General features: G+C 42.7%; 1 protein-coding gene across 3 annotated transcripts in view; it reads right to left on the bottom strand.

Annotated features, from left to right (window-relative positions):
- Nucleotides 1–14,028, bottom strand: part of LOC126237274 (neither inactivation nor afterpotential protein C) — a 383,219-nt gene that overhangs the window by 150,537 nt on the left and 218,654 nt on the right. The gene's annotated exons all lie outside the window — the stretch shown is intronic.

Below are 14,028 nucleotides of genomic sequence, written 5' to 3'. Positions count from 1 at the left end.
TTCATTGCAAGATGTGGCAACCCTGTAGGCTTTTGTAGGCACAATATCTTTGACCTTGGTCTATAAGCTGCTTCTAGTCCAAGCGGCACATCGATGCAACTGCTCAGTTGTGAGTGGTGCAGTAATTAGTTAACATGTGTTTGTGTCTCTCGTCACGGAAATGGACCCGCATAATATTGCGCAACGGTATGCCATTTCTTTTTGCATTAAATTGTGTGAAAACGCGACGACAACTTACAGTAAGCTTCAGAACGCTATTGGAGAGGAGGTTATGTCAAGAGCTCAAGTTTTTTGTTGGCATAAAATGTTTAGTGAAGGCAGAACGAATGTTGAAGTGGGCGACCATCAACCTAATGGACGGATGTCAACATGGCCAAGGTGCGTGAACTCGTGCGATCTGATCGAAGATTATCCGTGAAAATGACTGCAGAAGAACTGAACATCAATCGAGAAACGGTTCGTCTAATAATAACTGAAGGTCTTGGTATGAGAAAGATTTGTGCAAAAATGGTCGCCAAAAATCTCACAGCACAACAGCGAGAAACACGGAAAAATGTGGCAGCCGATCTGTTAGAGCAAACGAAAATCAATCAAGAATTCCAGAATGAGATTTTCACTCTGCAGCAGAGTGTGCGCTGATATGAAACTTCCTGGCAGATTAAAACTGTGTGCCCGACCGAGATTCAAACTCAGGACCTTTGCCTTTCGCGGGCAAGTGCTCTACCAACTGAGCTACCGAAGCACGACTCACGCCCGGCCCTCACAGATTGACTTCTGCCAGTATCTCGTCTCCTACCTTCCAAACTTTACAGAAGCTCTCCTGCGAACCTTGCAGAACTAGCACTCCTGAAAGAAAGGGCGTGAGTCGTGCTTCGGTAGCTCAGTTGGTAGAGCACTTGCCCGCGAAAGGCAAAGGTCCCGAGTTCGAATCTCGGTCGGGCACACAGTTTTAATCTGCCAGGAAGTTTCAATCAAGAATTGTTGAGCCAAGTTATCACTGGTGACGAAAGTTGTTGCTTTTTTTTTTTTCAGTACGATCCAGAGACAAAACGCCGAAGTTCTCAATGGTGCTCAAAGGGATCATCCAGACCAAAAAAAGCTTGCATGTCAAAGTCAAAAGTGAAATGCATGCTTGTGTCCTTCTTTGATTCCAAGGGAATTCTTAATAAAGAGTGGGAGCCTCCTGGACAAACAGTTAACCAATGTTACTACAAAGAAATATTAGAAAGACTTCGTAAAAGAGTTCTTCGTGTCTGTGCCAACATTGCTGATAGTTGGATTCTGCATCACGATAATGCGCCATCCCATACTGCTCTGACAGTATAGCAATTTTTAACCTCAAAACAAATTTCAGTGCCGGCCGAAGTGGCCGTGCGGTTCTAGGCGCTGCAGTCTGGAACCGCGAGACCGCTACGGTCGCAGGTTCGAATCCTGCCTCGGGCATGGATGTGTGTGATGTTCCTAGGTTAGTTAGGTTTAACTAGTTCTAAGTTCTAGGGGACTAATGACCTCAGAAGTTGAGTCCCATGGTGCTCAGAGCCATTTGAACCATTTTTGAACAAATTTCAGTACTACCACAGCCACCTTATTCACCAGATATCACTCCGTGCGACTTTTTTCTGTTTCCAAGAATCAAAACGGCGGTCAAGGGACACCATTTTCAAACAACACAAGATGTCCAAAAAGCTGTGACGAGGGTCTTGTAGGATGTTACAGAAGATGATTTCCAGAAATGTTACCATCAATGGCAGAAGCGCTGGCAAAAGTGTGTGCAATAAGGGAACTACTTTGAAGGAGACAACACTAAACTTGACTAAAATGGTAAGCAACACTTTTTTTCACATCAGTCTCATTACTTTATTGTCGCACCTCGTATAGGAGATTAAACAAGAAAGCAGGCCTCTGATGTCAACAATGTCCGTGCATTTGAAACGTATTATCGCACTGTTTGCGGTTACGTCTTAAAGGACAGCCAGTTTTACGATAAGCTTCACGACAAACAGTTTCGCATGCCGTTGCATGCCATCACATTCCATCAGCTCACAACCCTGTTACACCAGTATGATTCTATATGCATTCTTAAGAGTGGATACGTAGCTGAATGTCCTGCATGGTTTGCAGCTCCAAAGGAGTTCGCCTTCGATCTTGATGGTGCGAACTTTTGTAATCACTGTGGCATGCCATCTTTTATTTGGTTTTTATCGTGCAAGATAAAGGTTTGTCTGAACGGTCCTTGAATTTCGACGATTTCCGTACTATATACATCCCATAGAATGTTGATCTCTGTATCTCCCGGACGCTCGTTTTCTATCGCCTTTCTGACGTACATGGTGCGTCATAGCAGCTAATATTTTTCCTGTCATAGTTGTTCACACAGCGGTGAGCCTTACTAAAGATTGAAGTTGCTACGTCTCACTCAAGGGATTCCCTTTTCCGACCACAATTCTGGCGTCGTGTTTCGTGGCCACGTACGTTATACTCTTATTTGTAGACATCTTGAGCAGTTCGCCGCGAAACACCAACAAATCCAGCAACTTTGCACACCGTATGACTACGGACTATGCCAAACACAAATGCCCCTTTGTTGCCGCGCTGTCACGGCCTTATATTTACCCATGTTTACGTACAATGTCCGCTTGAAACATAAATGTGTCATTGACCGTTACTGCCTTATGCTCACCCAGAGGCGGTGACCGCACGATCGACACTTGACTCGATTGCTGCACCATTATAAAGGCTTAACGATTCATCTGCGTGTGCGCACTACGGCGACTAATTTTACAACTGGTGAGCTTATCTAATTTTCTTTCTAACAAGTACAGGATACAGGCGAAATAATATGAACAGTGGTAGTAAAGGTATGGTTGTGTTTGACGGTCAACTACGCAGGTAAGACATGTGTCGCGCTGACTGTGCGTGTTCAGTACGGACTAGGCAACAGCAGGTTATTTACTATTAGTGTAAACTTCGTATTTGCATTCAGAAGCCGAGATCGACGTGCAATGTAAGATCTAACAGAGTTCCAAAGAGGGCAGATTGTGAGGACCCGATTAGCTGGAGCGTCAGTAACCAAGACAGCTGACTTATTGAATGTTTCAAGAGCAACTGTTTCAACAGTCATGACAGCCTACATAAAACGAGGAAAGGCATCATCGTGTAAACGTAATAGTGGGCGCAAATCACAACTAAATGACAGAGATCGTCGTACGCTAATACGAATTGTGTCAGAACAACTCGAAACTACGGCGGCTAAAGTGACTACAGAGCTCAATAGCCATCTTCGAGACCCTGTATCTAACGACACTGGCCTCCGAGAACTCCATAATGCGAATATTCATGGACGAGTTGCTATACTGAAACCATTAGTGACGACAACCAACACAAAGAAGCGTAAAACATGGTGTTAGGAGCATAAACCTTGGACGGCTCATCAGTGGTAACACGTCATATGGTCCGACAAGTCAATGTTTTCACTATTTTCAACATCGGGCCGGGTTTACGTCTGGAGACCGCCAAAAGAATCCTACAGTCCTGATTGTTTGATTGATTCCAATGGTTAATAATGGAGGTGGAACTGTTATGGTGTGGGCAGCCATACCATGGAATTCTGCTGGTCCCATAATTACTCTCAAAGGCCGTATTACAGCCAACGATTATGTGAACATTTTAGGTGATCAGGTGCACCCCATGATTCAGTTGTTCTTCCCCAACAATGATGTCATATTTCAGGACGATAGCGCACCCATTCACACAGCCAGGACGGTACAATCGTGGTATGAGGAGCATGCAACTGACCTGCAGCGTGTTCCCCGGCCAGCACAGTCCCCGGACTTGAACATTATCAAATCCTTGTGGGCCACTCCAGAGAAGATTTCCGCCTCCCTCGTCACTGCAGGGGTTAGAAGAGGCTTTGATCGAAGAGTGGCATAACATTCCACTGGAGACTCTACAATCATTATATGCCAGTATTCCAAGAAGAATCGCAGCTGTATTATGGATATATGGGGGTCCAACCCCTTATTAATGAACCATTACCAAGTAAGTACAGGTGTTCACGTTATTTTGCCTATTACCTGTAAGTGCCAAATAATGTGGAAAATTATTTTACTCGTCAAACAGATATGACGGTTTCATTGTTGAGACGTTTAAAAAATGGTTCAAATGGCTCTGAGTACTATGGGACTCAACTACTGCGGTCATTAGTCCCCTAGAACTTAGAACTAGTTAAACCTAACTAACCTAAGGACATCACAAACATCCATGCCCGATGCAGGATTCGAACCTGCGACCGTAGCGGTCTTGCGGTTCCAGACTGCAGCGCCTTTAACCGCACGGCCACTTCGGCCGGCTGAGACGTTTACTTTTTGCGTTCTTTTTTATGCATTTTCTTTGTCCAGGTGTTGTATAAATGCCCTGTTGTTTGCAGAGAACTCTACGATATTAATCCGTTGTAAAAGGGTTTTGCTCCTAAGTATTGAAAAAATGTGAAGTTTTTACTTAAAAGTTTTGTGGTGTATACCGATAGGCTGCAGACTACATAGCCTGTATTTAAATGCGGCCCTGATAATAATTATTCGATGTAATATGTGCAGTTGTTGTTTGGCCCAAAACGATGGCCAGAGCAAGAAAATTATTCTAGTGCACAAGTTTTACACTATAATGACACACAACGTCCTTGTACGTACCACTTTTGATGTAGTTTATAAAGCGGATGATAGGTATGAATGTATTAATTATACTGAACTATATCTGTTCCAGTATGATAAACTAGTTGGTCGTTGCATTAAGGATGTATTATTCATATTATGCAGTTTGCCCATAAAATTCAATTTAGTGCATTTCGATTTTATTGAGGCAGATACACCAGTCAAAACTCAGTTATACAAAAGAGATGCCTCAAATCTTTACTCAAATTTTAACATACCACCGCCTGCAACAGATGATATTCTAAAACGTGTTGAAGATGAAGTAGAATTCGTATTAAATATGTATGTTTCCACTGTATGTGGCAACATACGAGGGTTGAATAAAAAGTGATGCCTCCACCTTCGGTAATTGGGTTTGGATGGGAATATTTTAATAAATCAAGCCTAGAAATAATCCTTAGAATGTGATCTTTAATTACCAGTATTCACTTTTCCACATAATCATCAGCCAATTGGATACGTGTCTGCCAACGATGAACAAATTTTCTGAAGCCGTCACAGAAGAAGTCGACACTGTTTCCGCAACCACAGTCTCACAGCTCTCTCAACGTCTTCATCAGAAGCATAATGATGTCCCCGCAGATCGTCTTTCATTATCGGGAACAGATGGAAGTCAGACGGTGCTAAATCTGGATTGTATGGAGGATGCCGTACGGTGGTGAAATTCAGTCTCTGAAGTTCTGCTGTGGTGCCACGTGAAGTGTGGGGTTTGCCAAGCAAAGCAATAATGTGACCCACACGTGAAACGCCGATTGTGCTTGCAATTTCTCTTTGAGTGATATGACGATCGTCCTGAATCAATCTGTCAATATTTTGCTTGTGAAACTCGGTGGTTGCTGTCCAACTCTTTGTTTGTCACGCAGGTCAGATGTTCCCGCCTCAACATCTTTAAACTTACTTGTCCAACGACGCACAGTGCTCATATCAACACAATCACCATTAACTGCTTTCATTCTCTGATGAATCTCTTTTTTGGTGACACCTTCTGCTGTCAAGAATTCAAAGACTGTACGTTGCTTAAATCGCATTGATCGACCGTTTGCGCAGGATTCCATACTTTACACTGTAACAACACAACCGTTCAGTGCAAAAGTTTACTGAAAACTGGAGCTGTAGAGAAGAGGCTACGGAACAAGCCAGTACCTGCCGCATACCAATGCTGCCAACTGTTGAAGAGTTACGAAGGTGGAGGCATTACTTTTCAGTCAACTCTCGTAACATGTGAAACATTTTTCAAAGTCCAGTGTGATTTATTGTACGAAACTTTTTGAACGTAGAATCTATATCTACAGCACTCTTATTTTTTCTTTTTATTCCCTCTGTAATATTATACTGAAGCATATGTGAAAATAATTTCCCACTTACACTAACGTGAGATGAAATTTTAAGACAAGGTAGAGGTGAAAAGAGAATGAGTGAGTGTGTGTGTGTGTGTGGGGGGGGGGGGGGAGGCGAGAGAGGGAGAGAGAGAGAGAGAGAGAGAGAGAGAGAGAGAGAGAGAAACGAAATTTACAGTTGTGCATGTATTACAGAGATAATTAATTGTGATGATGATATTGTGCAGTGTGTGTGTGTGTGTGTGTGTGTGTGTGTGTGTGTGTGTGTGCATGTGTGTGCGTGCGCGAACGTGCGCGCCCGTGCGTGCAGTTCAGAAGCAAAACACTTGTGCTATCTTATATATATATCTTTGACCTTGGCACCTACTGAAATGAAGGCTTTTGAACTACCAATACACATAGTCGAAACTGGTACCAGAAGCTTGCATCTACATGTTGATTGGCTGCCTCATTTTAATGCTGTTTTATGATTGGCTGAATAGAGGAAGGGGCAGGGGAAAAAGGGGGTAAAAAGTAGAAGTGGGCTAGTTCGACAACACTGTTTTTTTATTTCCTCTAGCCCAACTGGCTTAGTTCTGCTATCTTGTGTTTTGGTTGGCTGCAGATAGGGGGAGGTGGAAGGGACCGAGGGTATAGCACTGTTGAGTCAGATCCGCCATCATGGATTATAAATGGCTGAAGAGAGACAGGAGAGGGCTTGGCTTGTCACATGATAGATAAGAAGGGGAATGGCTTGTCACGTGATGTATAAGGAGGGCGTGGCGTGGTACGTGATAAGGGGCGTGACTGCCAACGTTTTTGATTGTTATGGCATTATACCTGCATGTAGAGAAGCCTCTGGCCTTGCGCATAGGCAACCCGACGGGAAAATGTCAGACTGTGTCAGAATGCTTATAGACGTTACGAGGACTATTCGGAAAGTAAGGAACGATCGGTGGCGAATTGGAAACCACAGTGAAAATCCGATGCGCCTTTGCACAGATGTGTTGTGCAGTGTCTCTAGTATGCCTGCAGATACCGTCACGTCGTTCTTCTTCAGTTCTGAGCTCACAGTGAATGCGTAAAGACACCTAGAAAATAGTCTCTCCCTCCGAGTATGCCCAGAGATTTCGCCTGATTTCATGCAACCATATAATGCAACTGTCATGCAGTTCCTTCTCAATGACAATTCTCGACCGCACACTGCAGGGGAAATGAAATGCTCTTGCAGCGTTTTCGATAGGAAGTGTTAGATCATACACCAAGGAGCACGGACATGGCGCCCTCTGATTTCCATCTCTGCTCTGCTAGTTTGGCACAAACAACGAGCTTGAGTCTACTGTAGAAAATTGTCAGAAAACATAGGAGGCTGTATCTTACTACGAGGGTATTGGAAAGTCGGCACAACGCTACGATAGATATCTAAGTCGGAGCAGCCACTATATAGGGAAGTAGCTGGAAGATGTAGGTAACTGTTGCAGTTAGTTTTGATTTGCACGTGGTTTCCATTTTGCGACCGATCGTTCCTTACTTTCCGAATAGCCCTCGTACTACGCGCCACACGACGTCAAAATTCATTTGCCGCTGTACTAGGAAATGTTGCTAAAGTTTAAGAAAAGCTACAACTGCTCACAGCGAATTGTGCCTTTTTGACTGTGTACATGAAGTGTTCGATTTAACGTCTTATACGGTCTTTCTTGACAATCGTAGCCGGCCGGTGTGGCCGAGCGGTTCTAGGCGCTTCAGTCTGGAACCGCGCGACCGCTACGGTCGTAGGTTCGAATCCTGCCTCGGGCATGGATGTGTGTGATGTCCTTAGGTTAGTTAGGTTTAAGTAGTTCTGAGTTCTAGGGGACTGATGACCTCAGATGTTAAGTCCCATAGTGCTCAGAGCCATTTGAACCACTTGACAATCTTATTCAATGTTCACTTCAGATATGTTCCTATGATACCTCAAACATTATTTTATGACTTTTTTTGCGCTTACTCACTGAGTTGCCAATGGAGCGAGAAGTCTACTGACTGAACACATTTGCCGCCGGCAAGAAGACAACATCAGACACGGCCAACCGAAAAAGCTCGTATTTGGCAGGTCACTTGTGTACAACCTAAAATGAAAGACACCGAGCTTTTTGGCTCAAACTGAGCATTTTTCGTCACATATATGGGGCTGCAAACATATATTTTTCTAAAAATCGAGGGAAGAAACTTTTTCGACTTCAGCTGATGTACCCATATGGCATGCATTGGTAAAGGAAAACACCGCTGGAGTCGCGACCAAGGTACCTGTCCCTGAATCAGAGAACCTATGTTCGATTCCCAGTTACATTCTGCAGTTTTTACATTTTTCTTGTTTTTCTCATCATGACTGGTAGGAATAGGAGGGTTTGTAAGGTAAGTGAAGCAATAGCGAATAATAACAAGATAAGCAAACAAATTTATCAAACGACTTGGATTAGTAAAGAATTAAGTATTTAAACCTGGTCCCTTACAATGACTCTTTCACTTACTGTTACTTGTCTTCAATTTCCTTCGAACAGTTAGATGGATGGTACTCGACATACAATCATTCGAAGCAAATATACTAAGGGCACCAACTAACGGATGCAATCTTCGCGCGAAAACATCGTTCGTTCCGAAGATTTGATGGAAAACGAACGTGGTTTACATTTAAAAATATTTATTTTTCGTAAATTAATTTTGATGCGTACCACGCATATGATAACATTGTCTGAAAAATATGTGCTAAAAGTTATCATGAAATATGCTGTGAATCGTTATTCCATCTACCGGTTGTACAATTCCCCTGGGTTACCAGAAGCAGACTGTAATTCTGCAGCCTCGAAATAAAGTTTTTAGCTTGGCGATGGAAATATGTAATAATTTCTCGGCTGACTCACAAATGTAGTTTGGCAGTATTACTCCTACCGTGCAAGTCTGCTGACCTTCTATATCTATAATTATAAATATCATCATGACGGTGTTCGTTTGTCCATCTCAGGAATTCGGTATTAGACAAAACATGTTATTACCAACGTGTGGTTTTAAAATGTTCTCAAGATGTGTTTCGTAAATCGAATTCTTCTATTTACCGGATTTGGACGATGTGAAGTAAACGTTATTTAACGAGGTGGCTAAACGATTGTCCTTTTCTATCACTAGTTTCTTCCAAGCACGGAAAAACGTAAGGCAAGAACCTGTGATGGATTGTTTGGTTGCTTGATTTGGTGTAGGGGACCAAACAGAGAGGTCATCGGGACCATCGGATTAGGGAAGCGCGGGGATGGAAGTCGGCCGTGCTATCCCGCCATTTGCCTGACGCGATTTACGGAAATCACGGAAAACCTAAATCACGATGGCCGGTTGCTGGTTTGAACCGTCGTCCTCCCGAATGCGAGTCCAGTATGCTAACCACTGCGCCACCTCGCTCGGTGCACGTGTACGAATGCGTTATTTTAAGTACACTACCAACTGCGGCAACGGTTATTTTTCTCGCTCATGCAACAACGAGCGCCGAATGCTCGCCTTCGCAGCAGTCTCACTCGGAATTGTTTTCATGCAACGTCTTCAAATTTTAATTGTTTGCTAATCCAAGACTTCTGCGAAATTTACTTGCCTACTTTGCTATTATTTCTTATTGCTTTACTTACCTTACTAACTCTTCTACTGCTAGCAGTTTTGTTGCGGAAAACAACAGAAATGGAAACTTACTGCAGAAAGCAACTGAGAGCTGAACACAGGTTCTTTGCTTCCGAGCCAGCTGCCCTGGTAGCTACTCCAGCGGTGCTTTCGTTTAAGAGTGCATACCTTATCGTTACATAAACTAGAAAAAAGTTCTTTCCTCTATTTCTAGGAAATTATGCTTTGTGAACCCCATATATGTTGATGAAAAATACTCTTTTGCTGAGCCAATATATCCTGTCGTCTTTCATTTTAGGTTATACAGCTGGAGCGGACTACAGAGTGGGGGGAAACCTACGCGCTCGCTCTGAAAAGTGCAAGTTTTCCAAGGCATTTTTTTTGGCCTTACTGTTAATAGAATCGTAAAAATTGCATATTAGCGTGGTAGCACAACTCTTTGCGAAGAAAAGAAGCCTAGAACCATTACTTTAGGGACAACCCATGAGAAGATCAAGCCAATTACCGAAAGCGCCGTTTTTTTTAAAAAATTGATATATCTCGAGAAATATTAATAGTTTTAATTTTGCAAGCAAGAACTTTTTTGACTTACCGCGGGCTATAGTCACAGTGAATAGCAAGTATGGGAATGTGAATGTTAACGAATTATAGAGAAACCGATTTTTGACAGTTTTTCGATTTATGTCTGAATGTAAGAAAGTAGTCGATAAGTATACAAAAGCAATCGAGAGATCTTTTTAAATCCACATTGTTCTGTCTGAGCTATAGCTTTTTACCTATTTAAGAACAACCGTTTTTTTTTTCAACTCTGCAGATTTCTTTTGGCCATATTCACCACCTTTGATCGCTTTTCATGAAAAAGAAACTGTTTCAATTTTAATTTCCTGTACGCTCAGATTTTTTGTTGTCAGAAAATAATATTTTGCATACACTTCTCTAAAGTGTCGAGGCGGGCCAGATCACCTCAGGTCTTTCGTATAGGAGAACCCTGCCTTTACCGAAGGCTGGAGAACAGCCGCAGCTCCGCGGCACAGAAAAAACGGCCGCGGATTGGAAGCGATACGTTACAAAATTAGGCTAGTTACAGTGCGCAACAGAGGCATTTAAGCAATCATTCTACCAACGCTCCATACGGGACTGGAACGGGAAGAAAGCCTCACATGTTGTAGCATGATAAGTACCCTCTACCACCTACTTCGCAATGGTTTACAAAGTATGCATGGAGATGCAGATGTAGGTATCCCAGAGCTATAGGAGAAGTTTTGGGCAGTCTCGCCCGAAGCTCTGCAGAGTTCACGAAACGAAATTGACGGCGGCTGCCGTGCGTGTGTGGAGAATTTTTTTGTGGACTAAACTTGACGACTGAGGGAGGCTGGTAGGAATTGAAATTCGACAGCAGACTACAGAAGAACTCGTGTGTTCCCTAGTCAATAACGTTTTTAGTTGCAGTGGTATGAACGTTATGTTATTGTATCTGCTACAATAGCAAAAGAAAAATAAGCCCATTGCTAACCTATTATTGTGACGAAATGAAAGACCGTTTTGTAACATTTTATTGCTTTCTAAAGCCAAAAAGAAGTCGAAGTAGTCAAACCGAACTCCTTTAACGCCTCTTCGACAACGAGGTCATTAGAGACGGAGCACAAGCCCGGATTAGGAGAGGAGGGGAAGGAAATCGGCCATTTTCTTTTCAAAGGGACCGCCCCTACATTTGTCTGGCGCGATTTAGGGAAATCACGGAAAACCTAACTGTGGATGGCCGGACGGGGATTTGAACTGTCGTCCTTCCGAATGCGAGTCCAGTAACCACTACGCTACCTTGCTCGGTTTGCTCAATAGAACCGTGACATTAATGTAACAAAGAGGTAGTGTTGCACACTAATGACACAAACGTGCCGAAGTATGTTTCGGCGAGAAAAACAACTTAAGAAGTATTTGCATTTCTTATAAACAGCTGAAACCAAATGCCATTAAATTGAAGTTTGCCTGCTGGGTTCCGTTTAAGTATCACAAGCCGATGTTTCTTTAATGATTTTCCTGACGTTTCTACCTATTTGTTCTTCTTCACGTCTATCATGCTGGCGAAACCCTAGAAAGATCGTTAAATAAACGCCGGTCGAAGATCCCGAGGCGAAAGCCGTGCAGTACGTCAACAAGCGGTTACAATATCTTCAACAATTTTGTGCTATAAAAGAGATTTTCTATTTCCTCGGTGTTTGCTTGCGCGGCATTGCGTAAGAGTCGCTTAGTGGTGAAAGACAGGAGAGAATCACAGGAGCATTTCGCAATGCCCCAACTAGTCACTGCTCATCTTCAGACTGTCAGTAGATAAAAAAGAGGAAACGAAGAATCATTGTATAACCCATAAAATCTGACAAGTACCTATCTATCTGAAGAAAAAAAACGAGTAAAATCTTACCTAAACGTACGTACTACAAGCTGTTTCCGTTGCGGTAAATGGAAATGAGCTTCAACAATAATGAAGACAACAGCAGGTAAGGGACGAGGTTTAGTAGACGAGCTGAAATGCTCTCTTTATCTACTGTTAAATGTCTGTATTCCCGAAGAGAATATCTACATCGGCAGACTTTTATAACTACTCTACATTCATCAGAACTAAGGCATTTATAACAAATTTTAAAATTAAAAAATTTTTAGAACAACTTTTTCAATTTGATCATTTTTAACGAAGAGAGGACAGGTGGTTCTTTCTTTCCTATTTCAATCTCTTGACAGTCTGAAGATGATCAACGGCTCGTCGAAACAGCTTATAGTCCTGTCAAATGCTCGTATCCGTGTGTCGTGAAAGACATAAAATGTGAAATAACGTAAGCCACTCATTTAAACTCTAACAAGGGGTGGTCCCACAGGGATGGCGATAAATTTGCTGAAACCACGTATACGTTGGTGTACGTTGGGGTCCCAATCGTCACTCCCTGATGGACCCTCTTTTGCCAGTAATCGACAAAAAATAGTTTTTCGATGTCAGAGTCTTGAAAATAACACTGATTAGCGGTTAAGTTACTTGGCTGGTGAGGTGAGGGGTCTTGTCTGAGTCACATCGGGTGCCATCTTTTCTTTTTTAGATTTTTGTCAAAACGATTGTGATCGTTATTTTTAGTCAAGTATTTTGTTTAAATATAATACTTTTTTATTTTTAAATCCTGGACACGGAATTTTAATGAGCATATTAGCTTTACTATCAGCTCTTTTTTTCACTTCCTTTGATTCTTTTTTCCATTTGGAATCTTTGCTCATATAATTTTAATTTAGTTTTGTGTATTTATTTCGATTGAGTTTTCACCATTTTATATTTTCCTCAATATTTTTGCAATCGTTGCTTCTATTAACCATTTTGCTTCAGTTTCGTTTTGTTTATGAGACCTTCGGTGTAGATGCCCGTCTGCATTATTTTATTCTTGTTGCGAGAAGAATTTATGTTTTAAGCGTTAATATGACGATTGTATTGTATTGTATTGAACTGGGGACCTAAAAACGACGGAGAGGTGTCGTCCCCGCCATAGCCCTCAGTGGTACACAACCCCACAACAGGCTACAGCAGTCCACTTACCCCACCGCCGCCCACACCGAACCTAGGGTTACTGTGCGGTTCGGTCCCCAGTGGACCCCCCCCCCCCCCCCCCCTCCGGGAACGTCTGACACCAGACGAGTATAACCCCAATGTTTGTGTGTTAAAGTAATTATGGTGTATGCGTACGTGGAGAAAGTGTTTGCGCAGCAATCACAGGTATAGTGTAACTGAGGCGGAATAAGGGGAACCAGCCCACATTCGCCGAGGCAGATGGAAAAAGGCCTTAAAAACCATCCAGAGACTGGCCAGCACACCGGACCTCGACACTAACACGCCTGGCGGATTCGTGCCGGGGACCGTCACGCCTTCCCACCCGGAAAGCAGTGCATTAGACCGCACGGCTAACCGGGTAGGCAATATAACGTTTACTATCAAAAATGATTGTAAAAAAATTTTTTCACTACTGCACGGCAACAATAAAAACAACTATTTCGTAGTTTGTTTTCTAAGCGATAGATCGGTATTACTAAGCGTTCAAATAATACGACTGATAACTGAAAGCAGGCCGGTGTTGCCGAGCGGTTCTAGGCGCTTCAGTCTGGAACCGCGCGACCGCTATGGTCGCAGGTTCGAATCCTGCCTCGGGCATGGATGTGTGTGATGTCCTTAGCTTAGTTAGGTTTAAGTAATTCTAAGTTCTAGGGGACTGATGACCTCAGATATCAAGTCCCATAGTGCTCAGAGCCATTTGATAACTGAAAGTAATTAAAATTACATGGGTAAAAATTCCAAATGAAAAAAGGATAGAAAGTAAAAAGTGTGAGCAATAAAAAGT

This window comes from Schistocerca nitens, chromosome 2 (genome assembly GCF_023898315.1).
Source record: "Schistocerca nitens isolate TAMUIC-IGC-003100 chromosome 2, iqSchNite1.1, whole genome shotgun sequence".
Taxonomy (NCBI): Eukaryota; Metazoa; Arthropoda; class Insecta; order Orthoptera; family Acrididae; genus Schistocerca; species Schistocerca nitens.
Note: the sequence above shows the minus strand (reverse complement) of the source record. Positions and strands in the feature narration are given on the sequence as shown.